Source organism: Archocentrus centrarchus, chromosome 9 (genome assembly GCF_007364275.1).
Source record: "Archocentrus centrarchus isolate MPI-CPG fArcCen1 chromosome 9, fArcCen1, whole genome shotgun sequence".
Classification (NCBI taxonomy): Eukaryota; Metazoa; Chordata; class Actinopteri; order Cichliformes; family Cichlidae; genus Archocentrus; species Archocentrus centrarchus.
The window spans coordinates 26,565,669-26,577,809 of record NC_044354.1 but is presented as its reverse complement, the minus strand read 5'-3'; the positions used below and the strand labels follow the sequence as shown (position 1 = coordinate 26,577,809).

The following is a 12,141-nucleotide window of genomic DNA, read 5'->3' as shown; positions in this document are numbered from 1 at the left end:
TCGCCGGGCCCTAGGGGCCCCACTAACTGAGTCTGAGCAAGAGGAGGGACCCATCTCTCAGCGCTACACAGGTGGTGTGAAACGCAGCCCTCTCTTCACACCTGAAATATTCAGATTCTTCCAGCGGCGTCGCTTTGATCTTGCTGCAATCGACAAGGGAAAACTGAGAGAGTGGGGGGGGGGGGGGGGGGGGGGAGAAAACAACAAAAACAAGAGGAAGAGCAGCACACCTGAGAGCGAACAGATTGACATTTCTTAAGAGAGAATAAACAATCGCAGGTTAGCTGTGTTGCATTGCTGCAGCTCAATGTTTCAGGTGAAAGTGGGCCATCGCAGTGATGGCTGCATCTATGGAGCCTTCCTCCTTTCACGCTAACTGACCTCAATGGTGAAGCTTCACAGAAACGAGTCCCCTGTAGTGCACTCCTCTGTTTCCACTTTGAAAGTTATTAGAAACTGGAAAGCAAACCTTGTCCCCAATTTTATTCGAGTTTGACACCGTTGCCGCTCGCCAAATTTTTTTTCATGCATCCCCCTGAAAAAAACGAGTTTGGAAGGTTATTGTGTTTGAAGCATTGGGCTCCTTTTTATGCTCGGCAACTATTGTAACACCTCCCTGTTGCTCTTTCATATTCACATCTCCATTTGAGCCGATCATTTGGCCGACCGAGGTTATCGTGTCTTCTCTCAGGTTTCAACCCACTAGTCTGCTAATGAATCATAGGACTGTGCAATTAGTCACCCTGCATGTACCACACAATGACAATAGACACCCTGATTGTAACCACAGAGTTTGAAAGGAGCAGAACAATGCTTGGCCTTAATGATGATATATAAGGTGTTGTAATTGGCCTTCGTTTGGAGCGCTCAGTCATGGATTGTAATTTGAAGTTTCTAATTGGAGGGCATTTAAAGTTATTCATTGGTTTCAGAGTGGATAGAGGATTGTTTGAAAGAGCTGTAATAAGATGTTTTCATGATACCTCTTGATACTATTTTTGAATAAGACTTGACAATAAATGGAATTAGAGCCTCCCTGATCATGCTAAGATGAATTACCGGTAAATTAGCATGAAAAAAAAAAAAAAACGTGTGTTTGTGTGTACATGTGTGTCCAAGCGTGCATGTTGGATTTAAAGAGAGAGAAGTGTTGACAAGTAGGCTGTGCTCTGGTGCATCAGGCGCCAAAAACTCTCTAAATGAAGCAGGGTATGACGAATAATGGCTGACAACACCAGTCACACCTTTTGCTGATGGTTGTAACGCTCACACGCTTCTCCTTCCTTTTGTAAGATTTAGCATGCTGTTTGAAGACAGCCTGACTGACTGGGGATTAATTATTTTGGATGATTTATCAGACTTTCCAGTCCAGAGTTGAGTGAGGTGTCAAAATGAAACGTGATTTTTTTTTTTTTTTTCTTTTCCTTTGCTGGTAAGTCCTCACACAAAATCTATACACTACCTACCTATTTATGCAAAACGGAGTCAGCATTGCTGCTATAGAGTGGACAGGAGTTGGTATTCCCAAGCTTGGTGTTAGCATCTCACAATGGGTCACAAAATGTGACCCAATGTGAGATGGGGGTGAAAGGACTGCCATTTTTAGTGTTTTTATAATTGTACTGGCTACTCAAAGGACATCTATCACATGCTTATACAGAACTGCAGTTCTTGTGTGATTGCTGCAGCATTTTTCAGCTGCTGCGGCTTGTACACTTTTATATGATGTGCAGAATGAGCATGGGCTCAAGTCTCCAATCCTGTGATTACTGTGCTCCCACAAATGTAATAAGGCAATGGCAAGAACAGGAAAGAAAGAAGTATTATTTTTTTCTTTTGCTGGTGTGCCAGCCAAGAACAACAGGCCTCACTCTCATGTCAGAGAGGTGAGACCTCCTCACACATCGGAGGTGTCTTTAAGCTGCGGAATTTCCCATCTCCTCCTCAGACATGTCAAGCCTGCTGCTGACCTACATCACTGCCTATTGTTTCAATCCCTCCACCACCCCAACATCCACCTGTAGGCTCTGGGGGATAATTACTTATGACTCCCCACTTTCTACATGTGTTATATTTGATGGTAGTAATGAGCTCAGAGCTAAACTCTCCCTACATTCTGCTGCTGTAATAAATCAGTAATTTCATGAGTTCTGACTGAACTAGGCGTGTACTGATTGTGATATTCTGGGCCGAAATCAAGATTAAAAAAATAATCATTTGGCTGATGGTTGATGTTGATGCTTTGTTCTCTTTCTTCTTTGTTTTTTGTTGTTATTCATTCTGCCGTTATTCCAGGAAAACAAAGAACTCGTCATTATTGAAGACAATTTAACAGTTTTATTGCCCACAGACATTAGCATATAAGATATAGGTGAGGTGAGTCTGTGTTACCTTACTTAACAGAAGTGTATGCATTTTATTGCTGTTTCTGGCCATTTGATGAACAAAAATCCAGGAAAAAACCCTGATTTGAACTTCACTGTGTTTGTGGCGTGAAATGGGGCAGCGTTAGCCAATCTGATGTAGAGCAAAACTAACGGAGCATCAGTTTGGGGGGTAAACAGATGGACAGGGATGCCAGGTGATAGCAGCCCCCCCAGTGCGTCGCTGTCAGAAGCTGCATGCTCAGCTCACATTCCAAGTGTGGGGTCACGGAGGTCAGAAGCTCCTCCCTCCCGGGTCTGTCTAGGCGGCCCATCGCCCACATAGACACAAACTGCCTGTTTGCTCTACCCTTAACTGATGCTCAGCTCAAGGAGGCCAGATAAGAGTTCATTTTGGATCTTTCATATGGACAGACGCCAATGTGCGCCTTTCCCTGAGCTCCTCTAACCCCCTCGCCCAAACCACTCCCTCCTCCTTTAGTGGCTGGGAGCATTTGCCAATCATAATGTTGAGGCCAGACTAGACTGCAGTGATTGGGGCCATTGATTGTAGTGATTTGATTTATTGATCAGTCTGCCCTCTCGAATGTGGCGTCTCAGATGCGGGGCTAATCTGAGGCTGCTGTGGACAATCTTGTGCCTCACAGAGAATGAGAGGCGATAAGGAAAGTATGAAAGGAAACTACACTTATCTTAATCACATACTGGTCCCCGCTCTGCCTTGCTTGCTGCAGCCCCCCGTGTGCAGATGTCAGCGCACATGTGTCTCTGCGCACACATGTGTGCCAAAGCACTCTTTTGTGCAAGACCTTGCGTGCAAGAGTGTGTGTTGTTTGTGTCCGTGTGCGTATGCGGTGGGGGTTGTGAGGCAGTACAGTCACCAGGCAGAACAGAGTGGATCTATAAATTGATGGAATTCAAAGCCTCCAGCATCGATTACCATTATAACAAACAGCAGCACACAGAATGTCTGATTATTTTTAGACAAAGATTCTGTGCTCTCAGCAGCAATTCTGCTGATGCTGTCACACTTTCAGACATCTGCCTATGATTGCAATTAGATGGGATACAAAAAGAAAAATAATACTCCCATCTGCATTTTCCCCTCTCTCCTCCTCCTTCCTATTTTTTTCCTCTTTAATTTGTGCTGTCCAAGCCCACTGCACACAATAGTGATTTTGACTCAGTCTACCTCAATGCAGTACCTTGCTATTTTTTTCTTTTTTTTTTCCACAGTTGTCAACATTTTCCACCATGGGTTGTCTTTGTGAAAGGCCAGAAAATAGCTTACCACTACAGATGTAATCAAGATGAGCTAGGTTTAATGAATCAGTGTCAAATCTTCTTGAACATAACACATTAGCGAGTCCCGGATTTTACCTAAAACATTCCTGCTTGCACAGATTGCTACAGCACATCATTTTGCCCCATTTTTTTTTTTTTGTCAAGAACACTTAATTAGAGTTTTTATCCCACTTTCCTTTACTTAGAATAGATATGTTGTTTCCCATCATTTAAAGAAACATAACATACTCTACAACCAGCTTGTGTCATAATCCACAGTGCTTTGTCTTTTTTTTTCTTACAAGATTTCTTGCTACTCTAACCTCCAATTTCTTGCCTACTTTCTCTCGCCCTGTGAAGTCTGAAAGGATCGGTGCCTGCAGTCTTTGTTGCAACACACTTGCAAAAACCTTTCCACAAGGTTTAGGAGTGTTTATGGGAAATTTGACCATTCTGCCAGAAGCACATTTTTGAGGTCAGACACTGATGTTGGCCCTGCTTACAGTCTCCGCTCTAATTCATCCCAAAGGTGTTCTGCTGGGTTGAGGTCAGGACTCTGGGCAGGCCAGTCAAGTTCTTCCACATCAAATTCACTCATCCATGTCTTTATGGACCTTGCTTTGTGCACTTGTGTGCAGTCATGTCGGAACAGGAAGGGGCCATCCCCAAACTGTTCCCAGAAAGTTGGGAGCATGAAATTGTCCAAAATGTCTTGGTATCCTGAAGCATTAAGAGTTCCTTTCACTGGAACTAAGGAGCCGAGCCCAACTCCTGAAAAACAACCCAACACCATAATCCCCCCCCTCCACCTAACTTTACACTTGGCACAATGCAGACAGACAAGTACTGTTCTCCTGGCAACCACCAAACCCAGACTTGTCCATCAGATTGCCAGATGGAGAAGCGTGATTCATCACTCCAGAGAACACGTCTCCACTGCTCTAGAGTCCAGTGCTTTACACCACTGCATCTGATGCTTTGTATTGCATTCTTGATCTAATCTGAAGCAAACATGATGTTTGGAGGTCTGTAGATTGAGTGTGCAGAAAGTTGGCAACCTCTGCACACTATGCACCTCAGTATTTGCTGACCCCGCTCTTCGATTTTACATGGTCTACCACTTCATGGCTGAGTTGCTGATGTTCCCATTTGCTTCCATTTTGTTATAATTCCACTAACGATTGACTGTAAATATGTAGTAGTGAGGAAATTTCACGACTGGACTGCACAGATGGCATCCTATCACAGTATCGTGCTGGAATTCACTGAGCTCCTGAGAGCGACCCGTTCTTTCACGAATGTTTGCAGAAGCAGTCTGCATGCCTGGGTGTTTTGGTTTTATCCACCTGTGGCCATTGAAGTGATTGGAACACTTGAATTCAATTATTTGGATGGGTGAGTGAATACTTTTGGCAACACTTTAGGTGTATGTGGGTCATGGTTTCACAGCTTTTTTTTTCCTCCTTGTGTTTAGGTGGTCATTGAGCTTCAAGTACGTTTACGGACTTCCAATAGGCTGCAGGTCTAGCCTGTTAAAACCAATAAGCTCCTTCTTTCTTGGTCGTTGTTTTTGAGTCAGAAGTCACCAAGATTGCTTTCCCCTCGCATATCGATGGAAACACACCAGGATTGGTTCCATTCTCAAAATCCCTCTTTCCTGCCCTATCCAGTGCCAATGACAGCTCCACCCCCCCAGGGGAAACTCATCAATTATGGCTGGATGTTTGACTGGCAGAGGCTTAATGACAGGAGCTCTGTATTGACCTGACTGCCACACACTGAAAATTTGGTCCCAATCGCCCTTTTTAAAACCTGTCAAATGATTACTGAGAAACTCCTCTTTGCACAGCTTATTGCAACTTGCTTTTCCTATGTTTTTCAAGATGAAGAAATCTACATGTTCATGCAATTGATTGCGTGAAGGATGAAGCCCAACATAATGAAGGGCGATAAGTGAATTTTATCTGGGATCTTGAAGGTCCACTGGTTGTAGGTTGAAACAGATCACATCTGATTAGAAAGCAGAGGAAAAGTCTTCTTTAGTATCTTTTGTCTCCTGAGATAGTATTGCTATTTCAGCAACACTATATTGTGAGTTTCTCCCATCATCAGTCTGAACAAGACAACCAAAGTAGCAAACCGTCTGTTCTGCCTCACTTCTCTCCAGAAAGACAGGCAGTAGGTTTCATTTGATGGGCTGTTGCCCAGGCTCCCCTCCCTCGTAATGGTCTAGAAACTGTGGGGATGCTTTCAAAATAACCATGCCATAATGACTGCACTGTTTGACTTGCATACTGCATGAGTATCCACCATTCTCATCAGCTGAGCTGCAATAAAAGTGAACCCAGCTTTACGGCGACACACGGGCAGACTCAGAATCACCACACTGTTATATCTTAAGTACTTATAAAATCCACTCAAAGTCACTTCTTGAGGAATTTTCTCTTGGCAAGATTAGCCAGTCTAGGGCCATTTGAATCTAGTGGAGGTTGGCCTGCTTCTGAAAGCCGACTCTCTAATCTCCAAGAAGGCTCATCCCAGATGGACTGTGAGGACTAACAGGAATTTATAAAGTCCTGTCGCCTTATCCTGTACAGCCATGGCCTTTTTAAAAACATTTTTTTTACAGTGACAGCATGATTTACAAGAAAAGACACAGACACATTTCCCGCTCACCAAACATATCATATATATTGGAATGGTTTCAGAATTGTAGACATTTTAAACAAGTTTCATTGGTCTTTGGTATAAATGGAAAATGTGACAAGACACAGTCTCTTAGGCATGATGATTGACTCCAGCTTGACCTGTCATCACTTAGAAATTACATGGTGCATGCTACATTTTATGGTACACACACACACACACACACACACGCACACGCGCACACACACACACACACACACACACACACACACACACACACACACACACACACACGCTCTCATCAAAAACAACTGCAGTGACATATTGTGAGAGCAACTGACCCAGAATAAAACAGGTGATAATGTTTAATTTTTTTCCTTATTGTCAGTAAACTCTATTAAAAGGCAAAACCTACACATGATTAATCTGACAGCTGCGTTGCCTGTGATTTCTATCATGTCTTATTTCTTTCACTGCGTGCCTTTTAATCTGTTGATTTGGCTACTGCTATATGTAGCATATATAGCACATGAGAATGGTCTCTTCTCATCTAAGATTTTGTAATAAGTGTTTATATAAAAAAAAAAAGAAGCATAATCCAAGATTTTGTATGATGCTGGGTGACATTGTCTCTCATCGCTGTGAACAAAAACACTGTACTGGTAGCAGTTATTTTGTTTTTGATTTGAGTAGGATTAGAAGTAGGGTTAGCATTGGGGTCATCACTGTAAAACACTTAGACCTCCAAGGGTTAACTCAGTGTCCCTGATGCTTGGACATGGCAAAGATCATTAATTTATTTTCATTTCTATCAGCAATATTTTCAATGGACATCCATGCCAACCTTTGACCCATTGCTTGTTCCTAAGATATCATTCAGTTAGTATTTTTTTCTCTATATTGTTTTACTCAGGGCATCACTGATTGCGAAATTCTGGGCTGATACCAGTGCCAGAGTTTAAAATAACTTGCCTATACCAATTGTTTATCAGCACACACCCATTCATATGAATGGGTAAGTGTATCCAGACTTCTGACTGGTACTGTGTGTCCACAGCACCAAAGAAATCTTCTTAGCCCATGCAGAAGCGATTGTGCAATAAATGGCACCATTTGCTGCAAATCCTCATCCAGCAGACTTCTCAGCTCTACGGGGAAAAACTGCTGCTTAACACAGCCATACATGCCTGGGGGTGCGACCTGGCCAGTCGGCCAGCAAAATTTGCACCCTTAGTGATGTTGGTGACGTTTCCGTTTTTAGCCTGTGGGGATAATGATGTGTGGATGTGATTGCTCAATGGTTTCTTGTGTTTTATTTTTTGTTTTTTGTTTTTTTTTTTTATGAATTTATGAACAAGCTACAACTGACTATTATCTATTTGCATTGTTACTGAATTTCAATAATTTTAATTCATTAGACCAGACACAGTTTGACATTCTCAAGTTTAAAAATGTATAGAAAGTAAACCAAAGATAAATGAATCAGTTTTTTTGCATGTTAATCTAGAAGTTTAGAAATTTTAGGACACACAGAAAAGTAAATTGAACACTTTGTGCTTTAGCCTGACTTTCGCATGTTTCCCCTGCATATATCAGCAGGACTGATACTGATATTAGGCTGATATATCTGTGCATCCCTAGTTGTACAGGTTTTACCTTTTTAATATAAAGTGTCTGGAAATGTTTTGATTGAATTGAATAAATTCAAAGATTCAGTAGGTTCCAGTGGGCTTGGTGCTGAAAGAGTTGAAAGAGTCAGAATAAATGCTGTTATAATTTTGTTACATACAATAATGCCAAACCGAATATTTAAATGGACTTAGAACATTTTTCTTAGAAGTGACTTAAAGGTGATGTTGAGACTGTTGGAGAAGCGAGGGTTAGTAGCAGAAGTTTGATATAACCTCTTGTAGTGGATCCTGGGGTGGATTGATGGGCATAAAAGCTGTAGCTTTGACATTGAATGCTGCTCGTTACATCTCAGGAACATGGACCTTTGCCAATACAGTGCGAAGGTTGTAAATGTCCTCAGGCTTGCATGCTGTCACAACAAATTTTATTGCCAGTGTGATAGCATGGTGTTTTTTTTTTTTTTTTGTTTTGTTTTTTTTGTCAGGTGCCTTTCTTGTACACTAATTGGTAAAGTTGTGGTGTTCACGGCTCAGTATGTAGCAGACAGTGCACTCATTCCTACTTTAGCCCCTTTTTGACTCGCCAGTCCAGGGACTTGAACCAGCAGCCCTTCAATTAACAGCCCACTTCTCCGACCGACAGGCTTGTCACCATCCCACGAGGCCACGGCTGTTGGAAGCTTCATCCTTCCATTATCTGCCTTTTTTTTCCTCCTCCTCGTGTTATGATTTATTAAATTGCCTTTAAGTAAGACTGCAGATTAATTAAACACAGTCATTTAATTTCCCGGCGTCATATATAAATTCGCAGTGGTAATTGAATCCCCTACCTTCCACTTTTTATATTGTAACCCAGCAGTTACAAGAGAAGAAGATCCTCGTCAATTACTGATAATCACAATCCCCAACTAAGAGGAATATACAGCTGTCTGTTTCACTGCCTCAGTATAGGAGAGCAGAAGTAGAATCTGTTTCCCTTTTTTTTTTTTTCTTTCTGTTTGCTGAAAGAGCCGGGAATTGGATGACTGATCGATAATATCGGATTTGCCGGATGGCATGTGGTGCAGCTGAGTCCACCGTGAGTGCAAGGTTCTGATGAAGGGCCTGCTGCACAGACAGCTTTGCATAGTGGATAAGACATGTTGGCAGGGCGGAGCTCTCATTTGCTATAACTACAGATATGTAAGCAACCAATGTGACATTAATGGAATAGCGATCTGGGCCGTTGTTGTAGCAAAAGGGTAATGTGGTTTAAAGCTATGGAGGCTGCGGCTGTATTGAAATCTGAGTGGGATCAATATAAAGATTGGTGAAGGCTATGGGAGAGAGATGGAAAAGAGGACTGAAATAGGATCTGACTGTGGTAATTACCACAGCATGTGAGGCGATGTGTGTGTTTTTTGAGAGGGTCTTGGCTGGGCTTAAAAAAAACAGCCACTCATTTCAGAAGAAGCGCATGGGTTTAGAAGGAGGTTTGATGGGGTTTATTGGGGATGGGACATGCGGCCCCCCCCCCCCCCAAAGCCAAACCAAACAAATAACAAAAAAAAAAAAGAAAAAAAAACCCCCCCCCCCCCCCCACCCCCCCCCCCCCCCCCCCCCACCCCCCCCCCCCCCCCCCCCCCCCCCCCCCCCCCCCCCCCCCCCCCAAAATTAAAAAGAAAATAAAAATGCTCTCTTTCTCTCTGTCTCTCACTTCTCTCTCTCTCTCTCTCCACATTCAACCCTCCTCCCTCTCACCCATTCGCTCATGGCGGATCTATAGCCGTTTGCAAGCGTATTGATTATTTCCAAATACTGATTATCTAAAAAAGGCCTTCTGCTACTGTAGGCATTGGATTTATTTTGGCTAATTATTTATGGGCTAGGGCTAGCTGTAAGTATTACTGCTGTGAGATCATGAAGATTACATTGTTAATATTCAGCAGTGTATTTTTATTTATGTACACTCTTAAGCTTTACTGGATGAGCGTTGGCAGACCTCCCCCAAAGTGCCGTCCCCCCCCCCTCCCTCACTGTCTCTCTTTTGTGTGTTTGTAGAGGGAGCTAAACTCTGTAGCGTCTGAACTGGCGGGTCGACAAGAGGAGAGTGAACATTCCCACAAGCACCTGGTAGAGCTGAGCTGAGAGTTCAAGAGAAATGTCCCTGAGGTGAGTCTGGCACCTCCCCCCCCCCAACACACACACACACACACACACACACACACCACACACACACACACACACACACACACACACCACTATCTCAACTGTATGTGTCATTTTGCTCATCTTCACCTCAGCAGGTACTGACTGCTCTGCATCACTGCAGCTGTTCAAGCCCCCGCATATACCTTTTGAACAGGGAATTATTTATTTCTCTTGTAAAGCCTGCATTTGCATACTGTATGTTAACAGTGCACAACACTTGCGAGAAGTCAGGGTTAGCCTCCTCCCTCCCCTTTTCCAGTAGATAAGTTAATATTTAAATGCTGAGGCCTTGCAGTATAGCCTCTGGCTCGGTGCGATGAGAGGCGAGGGGGGTTCATTTGCACAAAAAAAAAAAAAAAAAAAAGGTAAGCACGACTCTACTGCTTACTTTCAACTCCAAAGCTAAAGCACCACTTTATGAAAAAATTATCTTGGTGTCAGAATTGGCAGCTGATGTTGATATTTCTCCAGGTTTCTGTGATGGAACAGGAACAGGTGTCTCTCCAAACCCATTTAGGAAGAGGATTCTGACTAAACAATGTGATGAATGCTGATGAGGAAGAGTCCCCCTCTGCACCAGCCCTCCAACAAGCCTGTTAGGGTTGTGCCACTCCACTTTACTTTGTTGTATCTGGTTGTATGTTACCATAAAGTGTGATATACACTGAACTATCAAAGCAGCTCCTTTCCCCTCATTTAACAAGTCAACTCCATTATTCTGATGTACCATCACTTCATTCTTTACCTGAACAGCTTTCACTAGACTAGCAGTCTCTTAAAACAAAGCTCCACATGGCTAATTAGCATATTATTACGTATACACATTACCAAAGCCATTTCTCAACATATGTTTACACACATGCTGTGCACCAACATGAATTGTGCTCATACTTTAAAAAAAAAAAAAAGCCTAAACAGATGCTCAGATAAACTGTGTATTTCACTCCAAAGCTTGGCTAACACATCAGTAGCATCCCCACAGTAAGCCACAGTAATGAAGCAGTGATGACATTACGGCCAAGGGAAAAAACCCTTGGCCGTAATGTCATATAATCTCATATCTTTGTGTTTCTCTTCATCCACTATTTCTCTTCAGCTGCAGCGGTGTGGACCACTGACTCTGCATTGATATTTTCATATAGCCTCTTGCTACTTCCTTCCGCTGCTGCCTTGCCACCAGCACTACTTTTTGTCTTTATTTTATTTCTTCATTAAAAATTAATCTGTATATTCTTGGATTTTTAAGGGGTAGGCAAATTTTTTTTCTACAAACACCTTAAACCAATGTTTTACAAAGTCATATTTACATTGTAAAGTTCTGGGTTGCCATCGAAGAGATCTCTTACTTAAGTGTTTAAAGCAAATGACATTTAAAAATAAAATTTGTCTTCAGCTAAATGTTAGAAGACATTTTTGTGTAGAATGAGGACCGGTGATAAATATTGATAAGATCTTATGTTACCAATATCATCATTGGTTCTGTTTATTATCTTGTGGGAAACCAAAGCAGGAAAAAAAAAAGATTCATGTGACTCAGGTGTGCCCCACTGCCATGAGACTGATGCCAGTGTTTAGAAATATGCAGCTGTCAGAAGAAACATGCTGGCACTGATTAAAAAAAAAAAAAAAGAATTGATAAGCTTGGCATATGCTTCTGATGGACGTGGCAATCTGGACCCAGTTCTGAGTTTCTGTCCTTAATGAAAACTCACTTGTTTACAGTGGAATCACTTTAGATATGAGATCTCTTTGTGGTTAGCATGAACAGGAGAAACTATTAAAAATAAACAATACATCTTTCAGTGCAAGTACTGGAATGTGAACTTAAGCTATAATATTTCTCAGGATCTATTTACACTCACTCCTGTCAGCAATGCGCATTAAATGTAGCAAAAATGTTTTATTTAACGGGGACCTGTTATGATCATTTCTAGCTCCAAATTTGTGTTCTTGGACTTTGCATAATTCACAGTTAAAATTTCTTTATTGATCTTGTCTTTTCTGTC

The 12,141-nt window shown here is 42.2% G+C and overlaps 1 protein-coding gene across 1 annotated transcript in view; it reads left to right on the top strand.

Annotated features, from left to right (window-relative positions):
* cux2b (cut-like homeobox 2b) overlaps positions 1-12,141 on the top strand; it is a 98,088-nt gene that overhangs the window by 29,784 nt on the left and 56,163 nt on the right. Inside the window, exon 2 of the mRNA XM_030738439.1 lies at positions 9,986-10,096. The gene's annotated coding sequence lies outside the window, so the exon portion shown is untranslated. The remainder of the gene's footprint in view (positions 1-9,985; positions 10,097-12,141) is intronic.